The sequence below is a fragment of the Triplophysa rosa genome, linkage group LG15 (genome assembly GCF_024868665.1).
Source record: "Triplophysa rosa linkage group LG15, Trosa_1v2, whole genome shotgun sequence".
Lineage (NCBI taxonomy): Eukaryota > Metazoa > Chordata > Actinopteri > Cypriniformes > Nemacheilidae > Triplophysa > Triplophysa rosa.
Window position 1 is genome coordinate 18,476,008 of NC_079904.1, and position 27,428 is coordinate 18,503,435.

A 27,428-nucleotide genomic window follows, 5' to 3' on the forward strand; every position below is an offset into this window, starting at 1 on the left:
CTTTCCACGTGTGTCTGTCTCGAGACAGAATGTTGGGATGAGTATTTGCAAAGGAAAGATTAATCTGCCAGACTTCAGAAAGCTGTTGAAAGAGATTGTGCTAAGACGCTCGCTAGACACACAGGAGGCTGAATGACAGGCAAAATGGAGCTCCGGATGAGAACGAGCGTGGGAGGTGTCGCTGTCTTGTTGTAACCTGCCGGGGAAACAGTGTGTAACAGAGACACTAAGCCTGATGGAATGAACAAGTGAACAACAACTCAGTTTTCCCACCTTCATTAAAATGCATTTCCCCTAGACCCATAAAGCATGCTCATTCAGTCTTTCATCGCCCTATACAGGAACCAACAAAGACGTAACTTCGACATAACATCAACTGGACTAAATCTCTTCTATTAGTAACATGTGCATAAAAAAAAAAAGTTTATTAAAGCAAAGTTTATTTGAAGCAAACTTGCAGTAGTAAATATGTGGCAAAGACTTAAACATAATGTGAGCATGGTGTGTTTTCAGAGACAGCTAGTTAACCCTCTTTTTCCGCTTACTTTCATAAGCGCACACACATTTTCAAAACTTGGCTCTCGGCCTCCTCCGGGGCCTGTTCATCCATATTTCATTTGACAGTCACAGACACAGAAAGAATACACACCCTATGGAATAAGCCTTGAGGGAGACGATAAGAGGAGACCGTTAAAATGTAAAATATGATCTTTTGTGGTCTAGTAAGCAAAGATGAAAATGAGAGCAAGTGTTTTAGTGTACTCCCTTTATGTTACAATAACAACAAACTCGTGTTTCTGTGTATTCACATTTATAGCCTCTGGAAGAGAACAATAGTATAGTAGTTCCAAACAAAGAAATATCAACAGTGACAAGACAAAAACTGCCATCTGACACACTGGAAGCATGTCACGACATGATCAAAACAGATCCTTCAAATAATAAATGCAATGTCCTTCAGTTGATGCTGAACTATAGTCTATGAATAATCAAAGCAAAAAGCCCCCCCCCCCAAAAAATGTGTGCCTTACACAATAATACTTAAAGGTGCAGTGAACTAGGACCACAATTTTAACCCTAGCTTTTGTTATATAAGAGGGAATCGTATTCAAGTGAACATCCTGTAAGTGTCAGACCTAAAAACGCCCTTGTTACTGAAATAACAACTGTTATTGACACGAGGCTCAGCGAACGGCAGGTTCTGGAATGCACCTATCTATTTGAACACCGCCTCCAAAGAAGAATATCAACGCCTACTTCTCGAGCCCTGCCCACTGGTTCGCGCATGGCAGTACTGAACACAAGCTGCACGGAACCAGATAGAGCGAGTGTAAGCATCATGCCGTTAAAGTTCGCAAAATATTGTGCAGTACCTGGTTGTGGAAGAACACAGTCGCTGCATAACCTTCCTTCGGATTCCGACAGTAGGAATGCGTGGTTGAAGTTCATTTTTAAAGACGTTCCAGCTCACGGGGGAAAACATTGAGCGTTTGTTCGCTTCATTTCAACGCGGATTCCTTGAACAAGTCTTTGCGGAGATACTAAAATTAAAAAGCAGTGCTGTGCCGACAATATTGGATCCGATAGGAATGGCGCAGCAATCTTATGAGTAAAACATATTTGTACTATGCGTCAGTATTGCTTTGTTAGAGATCACTTGATATGCCCTGATAGTATTACATGGGGACCTCTAGTCATTTGTAATAATTGTAATCGGCATCGCTGTGATTTGGCGGGCTCATATATCATTTTTCAAGGTTTTATCCACCGTTTGCGAATAATGGAGGTTGTTTTGAAGTGTTTTGATATTATTTCTGGTGCTAGGTCATATCCATATCTGCCAACACTGTCGTTTTGGCCGGGAGTCTACCGTTTGTTTATTTATCATGAAAACTATAACAATGCTGACATGTACGGTCATATATCACTAAACACCATACAACTAGGCTATACAAACTATATGCAAAGCCTTGCCATCACATCTGGGAAATAAGTCCGTAAATTTGAGTAAAATCACGTTACGTAACGTTACGTGTCTAACCAAATTCACAGAAGGCTCCAACTAAGTCAACTACGCAAGCTGCTATCCAATCATAGCAGTGGGCTTTTACTTCCAAGTCTTCTATGCGGCCCGCCCTTAAAAACCGAGTGTTTCTCCAGCCGGCCTCAAAACCAAGGTAGAAAATAGCCTATTACTTATTGATTTTGATGTTTTCGAATGTAAAAACCACGCGAACGTCATAAGTAGACATCAGACAAAAGTATAAAACAATAAAACGGCCAGTTCACTGCACCTTTAAGGGTTGTAAAATAAATTCAACTTATATCATTTTCTGTTTTTAAACATTACTTAATATAACCAACAAACAGTTCACATTGTGCCTGGTAAAGAACGATTCACACTTTCTTTCCAGCCTCTATGCTATCTGCATCAACTTAAATCTTTGACTATGTATTATTTTTCAAGTACTAAAATTATTCAGTTATTGCAAAACATTGCAATAACTAAAAAAATTATCTTGCATCCCTAGCAGTGACTGGAGTTAATTCCTTTTCAATATGAGATGGTGAGTCACACTGATTCCCATGGATTTGATTTCAATTAAGGTAATTGACTTTCAAATACCAACGCTTCAAAATGAAAGCGATTTCATCAAGACATATTTTGTGTTGAGTCCCACTTTTCTAAATAGCCAGGAGCAAGTGTGACACAGTTGAATGGCCTTCCCTTCAATATTTGCTTCCTTAAATGCCATCCAGCCATGTGTGATCTCATCTAGTGTGTCTTAATTTGGAGGGATAGTGAGGACACATTATAAAAAAGATGCATTGTAGCCGCATGTTCCTTCAACTGAAAGCAAATGAGAAATGTTGAGGCTTGAGAAACTGTATGTGTGCACATGGACTGACAATAAAATTCATGCTTCAGTGATATGAGCCTGAAGCGTCTTACAAAACAGATTTTCATCAACATCCTAAAAAAAAACATGCATAACAGCACAACATATTTTCACACTGTTTGTGTGTGTGCGCACATGTGTATCTGTCTGATGAAACATTGAGCGCTTTTCCACCATCGTGCCGAATCGTTCTAAGCACAGTCTGAAACGGTTACAGTTATGTTTCCACGTGAGCCTGGTTCAACACAACTCGATTACAAACTGTTCTCAGCTCGGAATTTTCAGCACGGTTCTATGACCGTGCTGAATCGTGCTAATGAATGCGCGCAGAGCCGTTATAGCTCAGTCTCTTGTGTTTCCCAAGGCAGCGCGTAACACGTTTGTGTTTACATTATAAAAATATCCGTTATCAGCCCTGTGGTGGAAAATGAAACCATTTACGTACTGGCTGGCTAATGGATCGGCAAGGAGTGGAACGATTAAGCAACGAGAACGATTCAGCGCGATGGTGGAAAAGTACTCATTATCTGCTAGAATTTCAGCAATAACCCAAGCTAAAAACTGTCCTACAAAACATTCAATGCTGGTTTCCAAACAGGTTTCTCAAACCCTCCCTCTGCTGCCATTGGCCAGACAAACTGATAATACCCACACCCCAACTCATACTATTGGTTGAATTGACTTTGCTGGGCTGGTTGAGAAAAAAATCAACACAATCTCACGGCAATTCGTAACTATTTTACGAGGTGGCTAATAGGGCTGGGTTCGAGAGAGACCATTTTTACAAATCGATTTGATTCTTATTTATATGGTTTAAATTAGATTAAATTTAGATTCGATTCAATATCGATTAGTTATCAGTATTGCATTTAAAATATTAGTTTTGCAGACATGGAATCCATATTGAAATATATATGCTGGTAACTAAAACCCCCCTGCTCAGCTAAATTAATGAAATTCACATTCACGTTAATAGTAGAGCCCGTTTTCAATTGATATTTACTTTTACTTTGAGTAACCAAACATTACTGTTAAAAATAAAAAAAACACTGTAAATGTGAAATCATGAACAACTTGAAACATGTTTAAGAAATAAAACAGATATAAAAATTCAACTCGAATCTCTGGACATAAGGAGAAATACAGATAATATTCTCTGAGGCACGTGCATTAAGAATTGATTCGGGGATTTCCCGATATTGTTTCTTTAAATTGAAGATCGATTAAAATCCAAGAATCTATATTTTTGGCCCAGCCCTAGTGGCTAATTCATATGAATTCGTAAGATTTTATTTGTACGTTTTTTTAGTACAATTTGCTTTCATGCCAGTGATGTTAGGTTTAGGGGTGGGGTTAGGGGAGGGGCTTTAGTATGGCGTTTTTAAATAATCATAAGTTTTTGTACTATTGTACAAATTAATACAAATTAGCCACTCCGTAAAATAGTTACGAATTCCCATGAGATCAAGCTGAAAAACAGTCTAATCAGTCTGAAAGTGCTACAAATTCTCACTTTTTTAATTCAATCAACTGGCTTACCAATGGCTTACGTAAAGTTGTATGCATATTAAGCCGAAATAGGAGAAAATATTTTAAAAGTTCACCTTTAAAGTTTAAGATGTTTGGAGATGAGCAGGAAATCTACACAGAGACAGAAATAGAGAGAGTTCAAACAGCTACAGTACATGAAATGCAGTCATCCCTCAAATATGTATAGGAAAAGGAAGTTTATGCTTGTCCCACAGAGACAGTAGTGGGTAGCTTGTTAAACAGCAGACTGTGCATGTCTATATGTGTGTGTATGAAAAGGAGGTGAGAAACGACCAGCCTGCCAGCACTCTAATTATCAGAAAGAGAGAGAGAGAGAGAGAGACTATAAAAAGACAAGGTCACACCATACAGTTCTGGTAGAGTGCTGATCAGAAGCAACGGAATTTGACAAATGGTGTTGAGTGCAAGGCTGATGATAGGTCTGCCATATATGTGTGCTTTACAGGTCTTTTGGCGATATTACAGCTAAGGACAGTGTTTCCCATTTATTACGTAGACTATGGCGACCCGCCACATTCTAATTTGTTTCACCATAGTTTCAAAATGAATCGATTTTTTTTACACTTTTCAAATTAACATAGCGATCTCTATTTTGAGATGTTTTGCTGCATTGGTTCTGAAGCTGCAAAGCATGCATCACAGTCACTCGTGCGGTGCGCACTCACAGGCATACATAAAAAAATTAAGCATCAGAAATATGGAGCCAGAAATATGACAAAACAACCTGAATTTGAATTTCGTAAATCTGAATTATTGACAAGTGTTTTTTAACAAAACTGAATATTATATGGGAGTTAAAATAGTTTTGAATTAGATTTTGATTTCGAATTTGAATTTTTTTTACTTGAATATTGAACATTTTAAATTTTACTTTTAAAGCAGAGTTTTATAGGCATGCATTTTCAAACAACATATTTTTTGCTCTGAATTCTTAGATTGCAAATATCCATTTTTTTTTAATACAGCCTCACGTTTTCAAGATGAAGAAGAAATTCGGAACATCAAATTCAATTTTCTAAAATTCAAAACGCAGAAATTCAGATCGTACAGAAAGTAGGTCAGAGGTCGTCCACAGGGAAGAGTAGAAGATCTCGGAAAAGTCAAACGGAGCGCTTTGGCCACAATGGCCAGTTATTTGTTCTTATTATCCAATCAAACTCCAAACACGCTGTTTTGGAGAGTGGAACTTCTTACATTGCAATAAAAAGGATTTACATTTTTCAAATTGCGACCACGCCCACAAGACTACACGGGTTGATCGTTTGTTGTTGCTGCAGCATAGCCAAGCTCATACCGCTGCAATCTTAGGCAGCTGCCCGGGATGTGTGCGCTCACTGCCTGCGTTTTTGCCTGCTGTGCCTCCACTGTTTGCGCTCACTCCCAGCGTTTGCTGTTGGTGCTTTTACCCACTGTGTGCTTAGTGCACGCTCGCTGCTAGCTGCCCCACTATGAGCTCTGGCTTCGAGCGTTTGTGGGTGCATATACATTTAATATATTAGACATGTATACAATTTTTATAAAGAACGTTTGTGGGTCCTGCAAAGTCAATGACATACGTGGCACGCTGCAATAAAAGTTATGTATAACATTTAATGCTACAATAGAGAGAAAATGAATACAGAAAAGTAACTCTGAACCATGGCTGAACAGTCACACCTGCCATCTTAGACAAACTTGTAGACGAGCAGAACGCAGATGGAAAAAGGATAAGCTGTGTCCTACAAAATATTTCGGGAGTCTTTAAAATCATACCAACACGCTTCTAAGCTTCTAAGTCCAACTACTTTTCTGAGTTAATCACTAAAAACTCCCACAGCTCCGAGACTCTATTTAGTATTTTAAACTCTGTTTTTAACCCAGTAGGCAACACTGTCTTGACTGAATCGGCTGCTGTGTGTGAAAATTTCCTGAGATATTTTGTAGATAAAATAGTATCTATCAGGCAGTCCATAACTGCTTCGTATGCGTATATCGAAGATTCTACTCTGCCTGCTAGGTTTCTGTATTCGTTTGAGCCAGTGACCATACCTCTCTTGACAGACGTGGTTGCTAAGCTGAAGTCCACGACCTCCCCTCTTGATACTGTTCCTACTCATTTTTTTAAACAGGTGTATGATAGTGTTGGTCCATGGATTCTTTCCCTTGTTAACAAAAGTCTTCTCTCAGGCTATGTTCCCGTCTTTTGTAAGCATGCAATGGTGAGACCAGTATTGAAAGGCCTTATCTAGATAGTACTGATCTATCAAATTTTAGACCCATCTCTAATTTGCCTTTTATATAAAAGATTCTAGAAAAAACTGTATTACTGCAGCTACAGAGTTTCCATGAGACAAACCGTATTCTTGATCAATTTCAGTCTGGTTTCAGAGCAAATCATAGTACTGAACCTGCACTATTACGAGTGCTGAATGATGTCTTATTGGCTACTGACTCTGGCAACTCAGTAATTTTAATACTTTCAGACCATAGCATTTGATACTCTTGCCCACCAAATTATTTTAGTCATCTGTTGTTTATGTATTTCTTGCTTATGCTGGCTCTGTAAAGCACTGTGGTCAACTTCTATTGTGTTAATGTGTGCTATATAAATAAATGAAATGAAAATGATGAAAATAAACCAGTGTTGCAGTGTTTACCAATTTTTTTACTTCAGAAAAAGCACATAGCAACATTTTGAAAAAAAGTTTCTTTCAACCAGTGGAACAATGTCACCGGTACTGCCCCGCGATATCTTGCTTTCTCTCTTTATTGGTGTCTGCTCCGTTACTCAGTGAGCAGCATGGAGAAACAGCACATTACAAACCGCAGCTTACTTGTGAGTGAATGAATGAATACAAAACAGCGTTTCTAAGCACCTGTTAAGTTACTGACTGGACATAGAAACATGAACAATCGTCTGTAATTATTCTTTTATGTCTGATGACAGACACATAACATATGTAGATGACAGACACATAACATATGTAAACGACAGCATTATTGGTCATTAAGATGTATTAAAGTACCCTAGTGTGTGTAACAGTTTAGAGAGTAAACGCAAGTATTATTACGCAATGACGCCATGAATATGCTAATTCGCACGTGACGCAACCTTGCGCAATAGTCACGCAAAATCCTGTTGTAAATATTGACGTACTATGTACTTCCTGAGTAACGGGTAATGTAATTCAGTTTCAGCCCTGAACCTAACCCGTTTTAAGTACATGTAGTTATTTTAATAGGTAAGACTGTAAAATTAAATGAAACACTTCTTTCTATCCCCTATTCTCCACTTGCATCTAAGACTTACACACTTTTGTCCATGATTAGATTTAGAGCAAAGCTTGATTTGGACAATTTTTTTTATCTTTTTTACACCAACTTTTAACTGGGTATTGTTACTCTGATTGTGTGACTATGTTTTATGTGTCGTTTCTTTGTCTGTACCTGTCCATCAGGCTCATGCATGTCTCGCAGTCTCCCACTGGCCCTGAGGGCCAACTGGAATTATCTTGAGAGGAAATTTAGAAAGAGCAGGTGAAAGCGTGTGAAGCAATATAATGTGAATGTGAATAAAGTGTATGTGGATATAGCACATGCGCTGTGCTGTTTGGCTTTATCCAGAAACTGTGAAGTCCCAGCTGAGAGACGCCAACTTGTGACGGAGTACTCAAGAATAGAGGTGTGGAATGACAATATGAAAGTGACTCATGCAATTACAGCTGGTTGAAAAAGTGCTGTGAAGTTCTCTGTAGAGGGAGTGTCAATCAGACAAATATGTTCTCTGTAATCAACTTCACTTTTTGATGAGTCTCCTGTTGGGTGACCATTTTGGCCTATCCCAAATAGATGTTCACACTGGGGGAGGGCTGGGATTTGACAGGCAGGAAGCAAATTTTAACCTTTGCTTGATATTACAAAAAGTCATTGCACTCAATTAAGAGTGCTGCAGGGATGATGCATTTTTGTAAGCGATCCCCAGAGGTTAGTGGCACACTGGTTCCCTAAACAAAAATTCCATACGATTTTTTCAGGTTTTTAGATTATTGAAAAAAGAAACTTTGAGGTAAAAACACGTTTATGAGACCAACACGTTTTGTCAATCTTCACACATGAATACAACATTTGCGAAATTTGAAAACTACAATCACCATAAATAAAAAGCTAACATGAGTCTATAAACCAACTACACCAGAGTTGCTCAACATCAATGTCATCACAAACAAACCTCCGAGAACTATGTTCAATAAGGGATCATGTACAGGCAGACGGTTATCACAGAAATAAGCCCCGACAGTGTGATCAGGACCCGACGTGAAGCGGAGTGCCACATGAGAAAAAAACTGGACATAAAATGTGAATTTGATATATTTTATTAGCTCATTTTTACCAAATGCCGACCTTCCGCGAGGAAAAGCCGTTTAGTTTTGGGTTTTAAAGTAAGAAACGACGTTCAAACGTCATGAACAGGCAAATTGGTTTAATCATTTGTAAATATAATATCACATATTTCTCAGTGTGATAATGTTTAATGTCCCCGACAACATCTGCAGCTGCATTAAAAAACATGTTACCAACCGCCATTTTTAAGACACATAAAAGCTTTAAACAATTACAAGCGGGGTACTACTGCTGTGCTTAACATTGTAGAATATAACAAGAAAATATTTAGAGCATTTCTTAACCACAGCCTTTACTTCAGACAGGTGTGTTTCTTGAATTCAAAAACACTTCCAGCTACTACGCATGTCATGTGAATTTCTCTTGCATTGTCGCTTTAGATATAGAACTTGGCACGATCTTTTGATGTGACAAATTTGAAAGAAATTTGAGAGCTATGGAAGTAGTGAATGAGTTCGATCTTTGAGTTCATGTGATTGAGCTGTGTGTTGGCTGAATGTTTGATTTTGATGAGCTGTCATAAAACAGCCATGCGATCCTGGAAGCATGTGTTCGGTTTAGCTGAACCCTCTGCTGATTTTCTTCTAATCACACCCAGCTGGAAGACAGCTTGACCGAACAACATACCAAAAGCCTAGTCAATAAGCTGAGGGTCAGTTTGGGGTCCATATGTCATTCCTGTCCTGTGAATAGGGAAGAACCCACAGCCTGGAGCTTTACTAAAGGCTGGAAACTGATCCACTAGTATGACCTTTAAACTCTGACATGTCTATTAATGGTCACATGCTGTCATGGCAACCATATCTGAAACTCAACTTCAAATCAGTGGATCAATATTCAATAATGCAGTCAGAGTAATTTGAAGGGTCAGGACTTCCTTTTGAATGCCCTAGTATTGATTTCTAAATTTGTTTCTCTTCATGTGTTATTTTAAACACTTCAGAATCTGTTTGAATATGTTGATGACATGGTGTGACAGGGTGATTTAGAAAACAAACACACACACCTTTCATATCAGGGCAGATATCACTGTAGTGCTGTTTAAATGTCCCCTAAATGTTGCAATACTATTAAAAATGTATTTACACATACATGCACATGATATACCGCACAGAACTTCTGCGCAAGTGCAAAGCTAGGGTTGCCAGTTTCGCATAACAAAACCACAGCATAACAAAAAATTCTCCAGGTCAATGGCCATTCAAAAACTAGCTCAAATTAACTTGCATAGCCCAAACATCCACAGCTAAACAACATGTTATAATGTGAAATGTTATATTGCGCAAGCGGCGCATTCAGTCACTCATTTCTGTCTCCCCTCCGTCAACCATTCACTTATCTATCAGTGCCACCGCCCTCAAAGATGTAGCCTAATGCGCGGGTGTAAGACGGGCATGCTATGATGAAGCAGAAGGACCGACAAAGACAGAGTGAAGCGCTTAATCTTGCAACCTAAATAAATGTTTTGCCACCTACAGAATACAAGAATTTCCCCAGCTAAGATACAGCAAAAAACAGCAAAGATAACTAAATATGTTGCGTGTATTGTATGCATGTGAAGCAAATGCAGGAAACATGTGTTTAAACTTTTAGCACTATACTATTGTGTTAAGCTCTCTAACAATACTGCAAAGCATACAAAATGTTAACGTTAAAGGACGGGCCCAAAAAACACTCACTGATATTAAAGGAATTGTGTTCTCATATATGAGTTGTTCACAACAAATAAAGGAAGAAAGTAGCTTTAAGAAACATGTGCTTTGAATATGGTAAAGTGTCGAAAGAGTGTTAACATATACAATAAAAATAATTAAATAATAAACAATGACTTATTAATTTCTATTTGATTTATTCATGAATTAAACACATTTGAATGTTTTAGTGATTCTTTTTTCTTGCCTCACTCCATGACTCTGGTGCTACCAAATTAAGGGCTGGTGCCACCAACTGAATAACTTGGTAGCACCAGTGCCACCTCTCTTAAATGTTAGTCTAGAGCCCTGCTTCCACTTTTAACCCTTGGGGATAAAACGCAACAAGCATTTAAAAATTGAGCCATCAATCAGATTGCAAGTGGACTATTTAGTTGCATGTACTACGTAGTGACTGCTGATTGGCAGGTGGCACTACATGAACATTCACAGTCCCACCAGTGACTATGCTTAGCTGTGACAGAAAAATAAAGTCAGACACAGATAAGATAATATAATTATTTTTATTCTTTGAATACACAGCTACTTTCCAATGACGATTGACTGAGAAAGCATTGTTTTGGCATCTAACTGCAGGGACTTGCTGACCAGCCAAAGCCTGACCCTTGGGCGTGATTATAAGGTTTCATTAACCTGATCTCCTTAACACACCAAAACACTTAAGATAAACTCATAATTTCCTCTCTTGGCCACATGCTTGTCTGTGTCTTCAATGGCCGTGTGTCAGTCATTAAGGCTATAAGCCTCTTCCTATTGCTGCCGGTTGGCACAGCGGTTGCCTCTTCCTCTTAAAATTCCTTATTTCCTGTAAAGTTTCCTGTAGGCTTTTGAATTCAGCTTGTAGAGGAACAGGAATGGGGCATACGGTCGAGCCAGTGTAATAAATCATACGAGGGAGCACAAAAACTGCTAGACGAGAGAAGAAAAATGAAAAGTGAATCGAGTAGGCAGCGGATCTTGGCTAAGGCCAGCTGCACTTGTCCCACGGGAGTCTTCTATCAGCATCCACGCACAGGCACACAGGCCCGCTGCTGTCCACTTACTGGACTGCTGACACGCCAACCTTCAGCATAGGGCTGTGCAATTAATCGAAAATTAATCGTAATCGCCAATTTTGGCCTTCAACAATTACAAAAACAAAACAATCGAGGCAAAACGATTATTGTGCTGCATTCCATTTTGCAAGGATCCTCTCTTTTCTTGTGGTATAAATCCACAGTGCACCCTTTTCCTTTACAGTGGCTCAGCTGTGCTATTTCTTTACATTTATTTTGCAGTTGAATTCACAGTTTAAAAGCCAAGTTTTCGTTTTTCTATGTTGTTTTAAAAGTTAATGAGTAATCGTGTTAAATAATCGGGATCTCAATATTGGCCAACATAATCGTGATCATGATTTTTGTCATAATCGAGCAGCCCTACTTCAGCACATGCACACTTATTGATTCCTGCTGAATTTTATTGGTAACTATGTCTTCTCACATGCATATTCATTCATTCAGTTACATAGGTACTTTTTGGGGGTTTAATATTTGTATTGTGTGGTAACAGTTTCATAAAAGCAAAAAGGCAATCAAGGCTAGTGGTCTATTATGAATTAGTCTCTGCTGAAGGTGTTGCAAGCATTCTGCTTCGTGTCGTGCCTAACCACGGCCTTCAGCCGTGACTTATTCACAATACAGAGCACCAGGAAAATAATATTTTGGTGCTGTATCCTCTTATGTTTTATATTTCCAAACAGTCGATAACAGTGACAGGTTTTGGAAAGCTGTTTGTACTCTTTTATTTCACAAGTCGGATGCCGTACGGTGAACTGAATGTGCTGCTTTTCCCTGGCATTCACTGCACAGAGTAGACAACGAGAGAGACAATCCCTGCACTGGGAAAGTGAAACTTCGCGCTCGCGAGGCAATACAGACAACAGTATCCCACTTTATGAAAGATAAGGTTTATTCAAAAAGATGCTGAGTTTGTCATTATACGCGTCTTCTGAACAAGTCGTTAAATCTAGTGAAAGAGTTGCTAATTTTGCAACAATGGGTGGATAATTTAGGAATGAATGGGAAACACAGCGTCAGGTGGGGAGGTGGTGGGGAGGATTTTTGGTGTGGCGCTGTGCCATGGCAGAAACACTGAAGCGTGCCCCGTTTCACAAATAGTTTTCAACCCTGCACAAGGGTTTTTACTGCAAGATTAAAACCCAACAAATTACATTTTAAACGGAGCTGAACTGCAGCTAATAAACTGAATTCTCCTAGAAGTGCACTATAGACAGACATTTTCAGACAAAGTGTGGAGATTATTGTACATAAGAAATTACCACATTGTACTTGAGATTGAAACTGTTCAGTCGGGCTAATTAACTGAGGGGAGTCCCTAAAAATGTCCATTGCTTGCAAACTCCCCTTAAAGATTGCAGCTCATTGAAGTGGAACACAAACTCTTGGTGACCCAAATCCGTTTGCTCTCGCGCTGTGTGTGTGTGTGTGTGTGTGTGTGTGTGCGTGCGTGCGTGCGTGCGTGTGCGTGTGTTAAAAAAGTCTTAAAAAGTCCTGCCCTAGGGATGTACAAAACTACACACAACCAAATTTAGACTCTAAACCAATGCTTTAACAATATTTGAAAACCAAGGGCTTCTATTCAATATGGTAACTTATATTTAACAAATACACAGGCTAAATAAATGTATAATTTCTAGGAGTGTAACGGTTCTCGGTAAATAATTGAACCGCACGGTTCTCCACCAACGGTTCGGCACACGGTCCAACGCGCTTGGACCGCGGCTCATCTTAAATCTGACGACGCATTTATAATGTGGTTCGTTAAAAATTATAATGCATAAAACAGACTGACAAAGTTCAGCTAATGTATGTTTGTGGATGGATACACATTTAATACCTAAAACAAATCAAATAACGTAGACAAATTTCAATAGGATTGACGTATGCTGTAATATGACCAGTCATTTCTGCTTTCATCACCCGGGTGTTGTGAGCGTGCGAGTGCAGTTGAGGCCTGAACAGCACATGTTGCTGTTTAAACTACACTCATTCAAGCCTTGCCAATTTAAACATTTAAGTACAAGATGATGCAGAAGAAAACTCGCTTGCGCGCTGTGAGAAGATCCGAAGCGCGCATAAGGAAAGTCTCAGACATGGCGCAAATATTGAGTTGTCTTTGAAGCGCTTAAACGGACAAATTCACACACAAAGTAGGTCAACATGCCCCTCTTGTCGAGTATCTTAACAAACATAATAGGTTATGTCTTAAGTGAACGGACGAAACGGATGAAAAACAACGCATGTGTACAGTATCAGTGTTCTGGATGTGTTTCATTCCTCTTAAAGCCACAGCAGCATATTCCTGCTGTCTGTTAAACGTCAAGGAAATCACTCACTGCTTGTGACTCAATAGCTTCTGTAACTTCAATTATGATTCGTCTTTATTTAATTTGTACATATGCAATGTTATGTTTTATTTGATTACTTTAATCCATTTCTACCTTAAAAGGTATATATACAGTATCTTATTTAATTTTCTGCTTTGCTCTGTTGTTTTATTGGTGCTGTTACTTGTAGCTTGATTATTTGTTCTTATTTTTATTTGTCAGTAGTCCCTTTTCCCTGAACATAGCACAAATCGAACCGAACCGAAACCGTGACCCTAAAACCGTGACACAGACCGAACCGTGAGTAATTTGAACCGTTACACCCCTAATAATTTCACAAAACTATCATATTTGTTGCCAAGACCTACACATCAATAATAATGTTATTACTCACAAAAGGTGATCTGACATCAATGTAAATCATCCTGAAATGTACCACTGACTGTTTTTTTGTCTGTTTGAAACTCACATTACAGAACATGGTTGTTAAAAGGTCTGACAATGTGTGCAATACCAAACATACTCAACTAAATATCTCAACACAGATGTATTGTGTATTACTCTCACTAAACCTCTATCCTGTGAAACCCAACAAAAAGTCAAGGTCATAACTTTTCCACCTCAAGGAAAAATGCAGTCTGAAACAGCTTTGATGTACTCCCTTTCCTGATAGCAACTATAATGTATCCACTTTCTATCATTCTGTATTTTTCCCTTTCAATCTGACAGTCGCTGAACAATGTTTCATTGTCTGTCTGTGGGAGTGTGTGAGGAGAAGAAACAGCTGCAACTAAACAAACAGTCGTATCAATTCTGTGCCCCACGCTCCGTTCTCCTTGAGACCTCTCATGCCTATGTTTTCAAAGCACCACAGTAAATCTGTGCTATAACCGTGCACTTATCTAGGGATGGGTCATAATAGTCGACTAATTGACAAGTCATTCATCAACATTTTGTTTTGATTAGCTTTAACGATGATGCGTTAATTAGCATGCTAACAGCTAAAGCACAACACACTGTTTCCACAGTAAAACATTCTGTAAACTTGCATGGAAAAGCTTCAATCTGTGAGTTTTGAATGGATATCGCCATTTCTGGTTGAAACAAAAAACTGTTAATCTGGGCGCATAAACTATAAATAAATGTTAATAAGTCCACAGATAAATCGTTTATAAAAACACCATAATATTCCATAAAAAACAGTACATTTTGATTTCATGGTGACTTTAAATTCACAGTATCAAAGTATCACTGTCACAGCCAATAAAAATTTAATAGTTTATTTATTTATTTTCAGCCACAGGTGTCAAGCTGAAAGACAAATACAATGACAAATTAAAAAATAAATAAAAACAACACAAAAAACGCCACAAAATCTCACAAAAAGACAATGCTGCATGACAGGCTCAGACAGGATCCATTATAGCCTCTAAACATTTATTTGAACTTACTAAATATAGAAAATACATCGTTCTCCGCCTCTGTATGTGTGTGTTCACAGCCTGCCACATAGGACAAAGAGAAGCACACAGCGTTTGAATCTCTCGGCAGGACAGATTATGTTTTACTCCGGGTCTTCAGTTTTTTTGCTCGAGAGTTGTTTGAGAGGACCCCTGAGGCTCTGTGTGACATGTCAAGGCAGAAGCCAGTTATAAGCCTCGGCAGAACAACCAGAAAACGCTGAAAAGACAGCACCTGCCACTCATCACCACACTCATCAGCACCCACATAAAAGCCATCACAGAACATTCAGTCTTTGTCTGGTCTCGAATACGGTAACAGACTCAAACCTGTGATGCTCACCTGCAAACCTACCTGGATACCCTTCAACAAAAGTCTTCTGTGGAATCTTGATGCCGGGCACTAAACAAGATCACCTTTAAATTCCGTTATCCACTTCCCCTTGTCCCAGCAGCACTGGGACAGCTAAGAGGTGCGTGCATCTTCACCAAGTTGGACCTCTGCAGCACTTACAATCTAGTGTGTATTAGAAAGGGCGACGAGTGGGAAAACGGCGTTCGTAACACTCACTGGTCATTATGAATATCTTGTCATGCCATAAGGACTGGTTAATGCCCCTTGTCTTCCAAGACTTTATGCACGAGGTACTTAGAGACTTTCTGCACTCCACAGTGCTAGTTTATATTGATGATATTTTAATCTACTCATCAAACCCCCAAGACCATCAGTGCCACGTTGCGGAGGTCCTTCAACACCTTCGAGAGCACCTCCTCTACCTCAACACAGAAAAAATCCAGCTTCCATCAGTCATCCATCCAGTTTCTCGGTTATCATATCTCCAAGGAAGGCATTACCATGGATGAGGGGAAGGTGGCAGCAGTACGCAACTGGCCAAAACCATCCACAGTAAAAGACCTCCAACGCTTCAACGCCAACGCTAGAGACATTTTATCAAAAATTTCAGTACCATTGCCCTTCCTCTCACTGACCTCCTCAGGAACAAGCCCAAATCCCTGTCTTGGTTTCCCTTGACCCCAGAGGCATTCAAACTCCTCAAGAAGAAGTTCTCCTCAGCACCGCTCCTCAGACAACCCGATCCAACACAGCCCTTTGTCGTCGAAGTGGACGCCTCCTCCTCTGGGGCCAGAGCGGTGCTCTCTCATAAACTCACCCCGGCGGAACGGAACATCGTCGGTGACAGAGAGTTACTAGCAATCAAGCTCGCACAGGAAGAATGGAGACATTGGCTGGAGGGTTGGCAGCAACATTTCCTCATATATACCGATCACAAGAACTTACAGTTCCAGAAAGAAACAAAACACCTTAACCCACGCCAAGCCCGCTGGGCCATGTTCTTCACCCAGTTCCACTTCCAGATACCACCGATAAGAAAAATTAGGAAATCGGGAGGTTCCTTCGGACATTCTGCCACGACCACCAGGAGTCCTGGAGCCAGTTCCTCTGCTGGTCCGAGTATGCGCAGAACTCTCTTTGTCAGCCTACCACCAGGTTAACCCCTTCCAGTGCATACTCAGCTACCAGCCACCCGTTTCCTTGGTCGGGGGAACCGTCTGAGGTCCCCTCCATCAATCACTGCTTCAGAGAGAGCGAGAGTCTGGGACAACGCCCACCATCACCTCCAGAGAGCCATCGGCACCAAAGAATCCAGGCAGATGCCAGGTGGAGGGAGACTCTGCAATACCAACCAATACCAAGTCCCACATAAATTGTCCCCTTCCCATAGTCAGACAAATCAATCTCCCCCTCATACCGTATTCACCAATCATTTCACGTATCCCCCCGCTCTTCTCACCACCTTCCACCACAAGCACCCCAGTCGACCCGCACCACGAGTCAGAGGCAGGCCATCGCGAAGGCGGGCCGTGGAGGGGGGGTACTGTTACGGAAACGCCAGGCTCTCTCACCAAACCTCTAACACGGTCGCAGTCACTGAGTTCTGATCACTCACACCTGCCTCTCATCACCACACTCATCAAGCACCCACATAAAAGCCATCACAGAAGATTCAGTCTTTGTCTGGTCTCGAAGTTATGAAGGCATCATTGGAACTTGCTAACATCTCTGTTCATGAGTCTACAATACGTAAAACACTGAACAAGCAGGGTATCCACGGCAGGACGCAACGAAGGAAGCCACTGCTTACTAAAAAGAACATTGCTGCATGCCTGAAGTTGGCAAAAGAGCACATTGACACTCCACAGCGGTATTGGCAAAATGTTTTGTGGACTGATGAAGCTCAGATTGAACTATTTGGAAAAAACACACAGCACTACATCTGGCGTAGAAAGGGCACGGCATATCATCATGAAAACATCATCCCAATTGTAAAGTATGGTGGAGGAAACATCATGATTTGGGCCTGCTTTGCTGCAACAGGGCCTGGCCAGCTAGGAATCATTGAGGGGAAGATGAATTCCCAAGTATATCAGACAATTCTTCAGGATAATGTGAGAATGTCTGTACGTCAGCTGAAACTGTGTAGAAGGTGGGTGATGCAACAAGACAAAGACCCAAAACACCGGAGAAAGTCCACAACAGAATGGCTTCAGAAAAACAAAATCTGCCTTTTGGAGTGGCCAAGTCAGAGCCCAGACCTCAACCCAATAGAGATGCTATGGATTGACTTGAAGAGGGCCATACACATGAGACGTCAAAAGAATATGACATAGCAGTTCTGCCAGGAAGAATGGGCTAAAATTCCTCCTCAACGATGTGCAGGTCTGATCCACAGCTACAGGAAGCGCCTGGTTGAGGTTATTGCTGCCAGGGGGGGGGGGTCAACCAGTTATTAATTCTAAGGGTTCACTTACTTTTCCCACTGCCATTTTGAATGTTGAATGAGTGTGTTCAATAAAGACATGAAAGATCAGAATTTTTTGTGTTCTTTTTTTAGACACATTATGTTTGTCAATACCCTTGACATAGATGAAACTCAGATCACATTTTAAGACAAATTTATTCAGAAAACAATGAAATTCCAAAATAATTCCACATACTTTTTCTTGCCACTGTAGATAAAAGGGCAGGGAGATTTTTGGTATTTTACTCTGCTCCCAAAATACTTTATATCTATTCAAATTAGGAGAAAACAGTCTCTGTGGTTGTGTGGGTGTGTATGCGTGTATGATTTTAGGCAGAAACTTTAGGACATTTACCAGCAGTGGCAGAGAAAAAAATTAAACAACTCAAAACTGAGAAAGTATACAGGCCTCAATTCCCAATCTGCATGCTATCAATCCAAACAATAGTATGAGAGATTATTGTACAGGCCTGTGTTCATATTATTTTTCTCAGACAGTTCTGAAATCTCGACAATGAGCCACAATTCTGTCTCTGTGTGGGGGGTACAATTTTTTAAATGTCAAAACAAATGTGACGCTAGGTCTGTGACAATGTCAGATTTTCACCACACGATTATCATGGCCACACAAGAATTCACAACAACAATATCATCTATTGTTATTTACACTAACTAAAAAATGCTATCAGTCAAGCTCATCTTTAATTTTGTTTATTTTTTGTTTTCTCTCTTATCAAATGTAGGGAGGGAGAGAGTTAAGATAATTGTGGCTCTTAAAGCAAAATGTTAAAAGGGTGCAAAACTGCTACCTGCTATGAGTAAGAGTATACCTGCACTGAATAATTCAGGATATTATCATATGCGTGTATTACTAATACAATATAAAAATCACGGTTATCAATACAATTACTAAAAATTACTCTCAATACTGGTATATTGTGACGCACGTCAAAAAACAAATGATAAACATCTGACCCTTGCTATGTAAATCCTCAAAAGTCAGTCAAATCCAACTTGATCCCACATGAAAATAACGTTTTACAAGGTAGCAACTTCATATCTACACAATCATGTAAATGCAGATCGTAAGAAAACATTGCCTACAAATGAGATCGTATCAATTCCTATAAATTAGCCAACAATTTGCTGTAACATAATTGTATGGTTATGAACTGCCATGACATTGTGTTGATCAAATCATGATTTGTTTTACATCTCATAATGTCAAAAGGTTTCTGTGAGAGAGGTATGTTTACTATATATTAAATATCATTTTAGTGTGAAAACATTATAAAAGTGGTCCTCACTAATATAGCTTCAAAGGTGTTTGTTTGTGAACACGTGGAGGTTTTGGCAATAAACTGAGGCGACCTAATGAAATGCACACTTCTCTGAAGGGAAAGTGTGAAGAACCCAACACAGAGAAGACTAATCTCTCTCAGGGTGCTTTCTCACCTTTAGTTCGGTTCATTTGGTCCAGGCAAATGGCAAAAAATTATACATTGTAGCATTTTTCAGCAGTGTTGGTTCCTTCACACCACACTGATTGCTTTGGTCCGAACCAGTTGAAACGAACCAAAATGCAGTCACGTGACAACATCCACATCACTCATTGGCGAGAACGTATTTCCTAAACTGCTTTTTTAAACGAAATAAACTCACAGTCAACATCGCATGTCAGATGTGGAAACGTTAGCCTGCTCAACTGTGCTAGCATCATTTGCATCATTGTCAATTCCACCCTAAAATTTGAGAAAAATATGCAGAATTCCACAGAATAGTTTTAAATGTACATTTGTACACAAATATAAATGTGTGTAAATGTGTTCAAAAAGTCTTCAAACGCTGCCTGTCTATGCATTTAAAGGCATCTGACAGCAGATTTGGTTCTGCTTATTTAAAAAGGCAGAGAAGTGTTATTGATTATTGCTAAGACTGATTAAACTCTGAATACACCAGACCAAATTCCTCTGAATTCATTTGAACCCAACGTAAAGATAACTTCAAATAAAACTTAACAAGAGAATTCGCCTGTTGTTCATTCTTGCTGTGAATGGATTTGAAATGATACAGCGGTGTCTTACAACAAATATGTTCCCTGAACTTCTCAGCAATTAGTTTAGTTTTAAAAGTCTCAAATATCACATTGTTCGTCCTCAGGCTCATTCAAATCCGTCACAGCAAACAGCGCATACTAGTAACACGCTCACGTGGTGTGTGTCTATTTGTCAATAACAAGCTCTAAAATCCATGGAATTCCACAGAGTTTTCTGCGGAGATTGGCGAGCGCTTATTATAGTGCTGCCTCATTCAGCATTGGTACACTGAGTGTCGAATAAACGGAGAGCAGAGTGCTGGCGCCGAGCATGTGGGAAACTGCTTGTGTAACCAGTCACTCGCACAGCTCCTGCTACTAGGGGACCTTGAACCGGGCGTCGGTCCAGCCTGGAAGTCGGTCGCGTCTGCAGTTAGAGCACCTCTTGAGGTCGGGAAGTGCACCTTCCCTGAGACCTGCGCAGCTCTCTCTCTAGCTAGTCGTTTTTTTTAAAAAGTGTGGCGCTTCCGTTGGAAACGAGCAAATTTGCACGGTCGCCACTGGCGACCACAACAAAAATATAACTTGAAAATTAATATTGGTTGCAAATGCGACTGTTTTAGGCGCATTCTGGAACCTAAAACAATAGCAATCTAGCAATCTCACATACCCACACAATGATCAACATGATTTAGGAAGGGTGACGACATGAAGTATGAAGGCTGACAGAGACAAAAGACAGAAAAAAGGAGAAGACTAAAGAAACCAGAGCACAAGGACAGTCCAAGTTCATCATCTCCATATGGCGAACAGCAGAGTGCAGGGAGGCTCATGGGAAGGAGCTGTGACTTACCCACAGGCTAACACACAGTCTGATATACACTTAACAGTTTATATAGCCTTATATCCTGCAGAAATCTGAACGTTTGAAAGCATAAATAACATAAAAAGACAGACGACATAAACAGTCTTGGCATATGCAATGCATTCTGGCACCCAAACATTGCCAAGATCGGGTGACCCACATAGACATGTTATAAGTAAAATCGCTCTCTCCACATGAGCAGCAGTTATACATGTCAGTCAGCTCCATTATAGGCCCCTGTGTTTCCATAACATAGCTTTGAGAAGTCAGACCGTTGGGTTAAAATCTGGTCCACATGGCAGCTTACTCAGGCCAAAAACTGCCTAGGATAGTACGATGCCATCTGACCCAGATGAAGTGACCAATCGCTTTCTCAACGTGGTGTATAACAGAATAATAATATAATTCGTAAAAGAACAACATACACTGTAAAAAGTGAATATGGGTCTATGTTGGATTACTATAACTATCTAGCCTTTCTGCGTTCCGAATTGTAACTCAAAATTGTACATTCTTTCAACTTTAACACGCAGACACACTACTACTAAAATTTATCCCTTTGAGCCAACGTAAAATTTCACTTTAAGGATCACCCGTCAGATGTATTTTCTGAAGTCATGACGCATGAGCTGTGGACTTGAGATTTCTCTTCGGCAGCCATTTTCTGTTCTCCCCGCACACAGATGAAAAAGTAAGTTGAAAGTTTGTTTAAATTCATGATATAGTTGATAATGTAATGTTTGAGCGTGTTTTTCAGTTGTTTGTCAGCATAAATGTCGACGAAATCGTGAATACTTGAATATTTTTGCAAATAAATTTGCTCGACCTCACGTTTGCACTATGCAGGTTAGCGCCAGGCTAAATTATGTTAAAGTTAAGACTCTAAATATACAATATGTTGCATTTACTCATTTGTGAAGTAAAAATATATTTTTGGACCTTGAGAGTATGCGTTTAAATTAAAGTAGATGTCTCATTTATCGTTATTATCGTATTAAGTGCAGCGCGAGATATTTGAAATGGCGTGGGCGGGATGCGCATGAGGAGAGGGACAACGGTCGAGCCTTAAAGGATTCTCACTTTTTCACGTTACGGGTTCTTGTGTTTCTTACACCAGTGCTGTCATTTATGCATCGATTTGATCGGCAAAATTACGATGAACGTCTAAAGGCCTAAGTAAACACATTACATTTACATTTAGTCATTTAGCAGACGCTTTTATCCAAAGCGACTTACAAAGAGTATAAGGAGCAATAAGCGATATGTCATACAGGAGCAATAATGCAATAGGTGCCAATACAAAGTTACTAGTTTTAACAAAAGCTAGACCACTACCTGTTGAGAGAAAGCTAGTTTTTTTGGGTTTTTTTTCCTTCATTTGTCTGTCAAGTATTCACAGAAGAGGTGGGTTTTAAGTCGTTTTTTGAATGTTGTGAGAGATGTGGTTGACCGGACCGAATTAGGAAGAATGTTCCACCAGGAAGGAGTTGTGAATGAGAATGAGCGGAAAAGCGATTTACTGCAATTATGGGAAGGCAGTACAAGACGCCGCTGGTTTGCTGAACGCAGGGATCTTGATGGGGTGTAGGAGTGTAGGAGGGTGTGAAAGTATGTCGGTGCAGATCCAGTGATAGTCCTGTAGGCAAGCATTAGTGACTTGAATCTGATACGGGCTTCAACCTGTAGCCAGTGGAGTTAGATGAAAAGGGGCGTCACATGAGCCCTTTTGGGTTGTTGGAAGATGAGGCATGCTGCTGCGTTCTGAACCAGCTGGAGCGGTTTGATAGCCTTTGCAGGAAGACCAGCAAGGAGAGCATTGCAGTAGTCCAACCTTGAGATTACCAGGGCCTGGACAAGGAGTTGTGCCGCATGCTCAGTGAGATAGGGTCTAACCTTTCTAATGCTGAATAAGGCATATCGGCATGACCGCGTTGTCTTTGCAATGTGATCATTGAAGGACAGCTGTTCATCAAATATGACTCTGAGGTTCCTGGCTGTTTTGGAAGGAGTGATAGTGGTATTGCCAAGTCGGATGGTGAGATTGTGTTGCACCGTGGGGTGTGCCGGAAACACGAGTAGTTCTGTCTTGGCAGGGTTCAGCTGGAGGTGATGCTCTTTCATCCAAGCCGAGATGTCCTCTAGGCAGGCAGTAATGCGAGCTGCTACAGTGGTATCGTCTGGGTGAAACGAGATGTAGATCTGGGTGTCGTCAGCATAACAGTGATAGGAGAAGCCGTGTGCCCGTATGATAGGTCCCAAGGATGACGTGTAGATGGAAAAATGTAGCGGTCCAAGCACCGATCCCTGAGGGACCCCAGTGATCATGTGGTGGGCAGTGGACAGCGAGCCCCTCCATGACACCCTGAAGGATCTGCCGGAGAGGTAGGATTTGAACCAGCGGAGAGGAGAGCCTGAGATTCCTATTGATGACAGGGTTGCTAGCAGTATCTGGTGATTGACAGTGTCAAACGCTGCAGATAGGTCTAGCAGAATCAGGACCGAGGATTTAGAGTCCACCTTGGCTAGCCGCAGTGCTTCTGTGACCGATAGCAGTGCAGTCTCAGTGGAGTGGTTTGTTTTGAAGCCAGACTGCTTGTCATCCAGTAGTTTGTTCTGGGATAGGTAGGACGACACCTGGTTGAAAGCTGCCCTTTCAAGTGTTTTTGCAATAAATGGGAGGAGAGAGACAGGTCTGTAACTGTCGGTAGTAGAGGGGTCCAATGTGGGTTTCTTCAGTAGGGGTGTGACCTGGGCCTGTTTGAATGTGGATGGAAAGGTGCCGGTGAGCAGGGAGGTGTTGATGATGTGTGTGAGTGCAGGTGCGATTGTGCTGGAAGTGGCCTGAAGGAGATGGGAGGGTATTGGGTCAAGGGGACAGGTGGTGGGGTGGCTGGAGAGAAGTCTGGTGACTTCAGTGTCAGTCGGTGGGGTGAAAGAGGAGAGTTCAATGTTTGAAGTTAGGGAGGTGTGTACAGAGGTCTGAGGTGCTAAGAATTGTTCGCTGATGGATGATGTTTTCTCAGTGAAAAATACAGCAAAGTCCTCCGCGGTCAAAGATGAAGTGGGTGGGGGAGGAGGGGGGCAAAGAAGAGAGTTAAACGTCTTGAAAAGCTGCCGAGTGTAAGGCGCATTGCTTACCTTGGTGGTATAGAAAGACGTTTTAGCTGTGGTAACACTAGCAGAGAAGGAGGATAGTAGTGACTGGTAGTCCCCTAGGTCAGCAGGATTCTTGGTCTTGCGCCATTTCCTTTCAGCAGCCCTGAGTGTACTCCGTTGTTCACGGAGGATGTCAGACAGCCAGGGGCAGGAGGGGGTGGCGCGGGCTGGAGGGCAGAGGACAAAGGTTATCTAGACAGGATGTAAGTGTTGAGCATAAGGTGTCGGTGGCGGTGTCAGCATCTAGAGATGCACAGTTGGAGGGAAGAGAGGATGTGACTTTAGCAGAGAGGGTGCTAGGAGAGAGAACGCGGAGGTTCCGTCTAAAATAAACGGGTGGTGGTGTTGGTGTAGTGCATATAGGAAGGAGTATGTTGCAAGTGATGAAGAAGTGGTCAGAAATGTGAAGAGGTGTGACTTGAATGTTATCTGTGGTGGAGTTACGGGTGTAGATGAGATCAAGCTGGTTTCCTGATCTGTGAGTACAGGCTGTGGCGAGGCGCGTGAGGTCGAACGAGGCGGTGAGGGTGTGGAAGTCAGAGGCATAGGGTTTCTCTAGGTGGATGTTGAAGTAGGGCTGTGCCGATAAACGATATCATATCGAATCGCGATAGAATGTATTTCAAAAACGATGATAAGCTATTGGCATTTTGACTCGATATGTATTACTCTTACAGTCTAACAGAACGCAGAAATAAACGCAACAACAGTCAGTCAGCGTGCAGCCTTTATCATGCGCGTCAATGTACAAAGTCCATTTCATACTGCACTTGGCAAAGAAAACTCAACATGAGGAGGAAAACATTACTGGAAGCAGAAACAAAGGTGAAACTAACCTCGAGTTGTCATCACGCGGTTTATCAAGTGTCTTATTTTTTTTTCGCAATCGCCGGTTAAACAAAACAAACTTGAGGCGCAATTGCAAGCGAGTTAACGTTACTTCGAAACTCAAGCACAAACGTTTTTATATCCATCGTTAACATATTTGCTAACATGAGCTGGTGCATATGAAGCAAACCAGCGCTGCCCTGTGCAGATTAGAGATGTAATGAAGTGAGTTTGTGTGCACATTAAAATATTGAACCTTGTATGTAAGATGCTTGCATGATTAAAGAAATGTACTACAGTTTATGTGAGATGTCTTTAAGGTTCACTGAATACATTGAATGAATCCCACTACTCGAGCAAGATATTATTGCAGCGTTATGTATGTGTGCAGGTGCTCACTGCTGAGCCAATAGCGTTCGAATGTACGCAGTAACGGAGCCCTTTCATTGGTTGAATGTATTGAATGAACACTCCCTTTACTTAACGAGTCAATTGAGTCAAAATGAGACTGAATGAACTGATACATGTTGTTTATGGCCTAATATCCTCTGTGTTACAACATTAATGCATTAATTAGTGTAGTGCATTAATTTAATTTAATTTTAACTGGTTAAAGGTTAACTTTTGTTAATAAACTGTATTTAAAATAGATTCTTTTAAATACAGTTTTTTAATTGAATATATATCGAAATAAATATTGTTATCAATCAATATAGAAAAAAACTATCGAGTTTACTTTTTTGCCATATCGCCCAGCCCTATGTTGAAGTCCCCGAAGACTACAAGAGGGCCGCTATCCTCCGGGAATGATGAGAGCAACACATCTAACTCTTCAATGAAGTTGTGAAGAGGACCTGGGGGGCGGTAAACAACAACACTGAGCTGAGTGGGAAAAGTGATATTAACAGCATGGTATTCAAATGAATGGTTGTTGCATAGGGAAGATAGTGGGGAATATTTCCAATTATTGTTGATAAGCAAACCTGTGCCTCCTCCTCTTCCGGTTTGGTGGGGAGAGTGAGAGAAGGTGTGCTTAACGCTAGCTTCTTTTGCCTTTCTCAATCCTGGTCCTCGCGACCTCCCGCTCTAAATGTTTTGCATGATCTCTCTTGTTTAAGACACCTGATTTAAATTGAGCAAAACACTAAAGGGTAAGAGAAACTTACAAAATATGCAGAGCGGGAGTCTCGAGGACCAGGATTGATAACCAGATTGAGGTGTTTTGCTTCATCCTTAGAAAAGAATCTTAGGGCGTTTTCACACATAGGGCCACACAAACACAATAAAACATAACATAAAATCCAGGCCTGGTTCTCTCTCGTCCTTCTCCTCCTTTTATGCTTCCCGAGCTCCGCCGTGAGATATGCGTGACAACGCGCAGCTGACGCTCATTATCGACCGGAAAATAAACAGATGCACTCTGACCAATCGAAGGAGAGTTTACTCGCACGTGACTTTTATTAACAAAGTTTGGTCCGTTTGGAAATATTGCCTTGTGAATGCGAACCGAACTAAAATAAATTTCAATATTGTAGTGATTTAACCCCCGGTTCTGGAACAAAGCAATCGATACATAGGTGTGAAAACACCCTTAATTGTTTAGAAGAGGTCCAGATTTGAAAAAAAAAAATTGACCTATAGCAAACACATTTCGACCACTTAAAAATACTGCAACTTTAGGACCTGGAGCTATTGATTGTTTATTGATTACTGAGGACATTTTGCGGTATATGGCAAGTAATTTCTACAAAAAAATCCTAATAGTAGATAATAGATAATATGAATTTTCTCTGCAAAAAAAGTGAAGAGGCCAAAACGTGCAGAAGCAAACTTTTACCCTTCTCTGCCTGTCGGAGAGACTCAAGAAAGTCTTGAAAAAGAAAGACTTGAACTTTTAACAGAGGTTGACAAAAGGCAAAATGAAAGGTTTATCAAGGAAAAAATGGCTCTCAAATTTGCATACAGGTGGCAAGGGGTAGTGAACCAGGAGCCCAGTGTTAAGGACTTCAAGGCGAGGTGGCCTGCGCTTTTCAGACATTCTGAGGTATTAAAACAGGTTAAAGTTAGTTTCTGGTGTTACTTGACAAATACATTATTTTGGTTTGTATAATACAATTTTGTTTGACTGTTGTTGTTGGTTCATATTTATTTTTTAATTTCAGATCAATGCGGAGTTCCATAGGCTTACAGCTACGGAAGACATGTTTCTTGCCCAGCTCGATGCATACATGGGTAATCTAACAGGAGTGATCCGTTCAAGAGGAGGAGCAACCTGTGAGAAGACTGGTGAACTAATTCAAATTTTGGATGAGGTGCGTGTGTTTCACATTGGGG

General features: G+C 40.6%; 1 protein-coding gene and 1 pseudogene across 3 annotated transcripts in view; both read right to left on the reverse strand.

Annotated features, from left to right (window-relative positions):
- ralgps2 (Ral GEF with PH domain and SH3 binding motif 2) overlaps nt 1-27,428 on the reverse strand; it is a 177,126-nt gene that overhangs the window by 102,634 nt on the left and 47,064 nt on the right. Inside the window, exon 2 of one of the 3 annotated variants that reach the window (XM_057353280.1) lies at nt 1-196. The exons of the other annotated variants lie outside the window; for them this stretch is intronic. The gene's annotated coding sequence lies outside the window, so the exon portion shown is untranslated. The remainder of the gene's footprint in view (nt 197-27,428) is intronic. 3 annotated transcript variants of the gene reach the window in all.
- On the reverse strand, nt 75-27,132 carry LOC130566106 (uncharacterized; annotated as a pseudogene).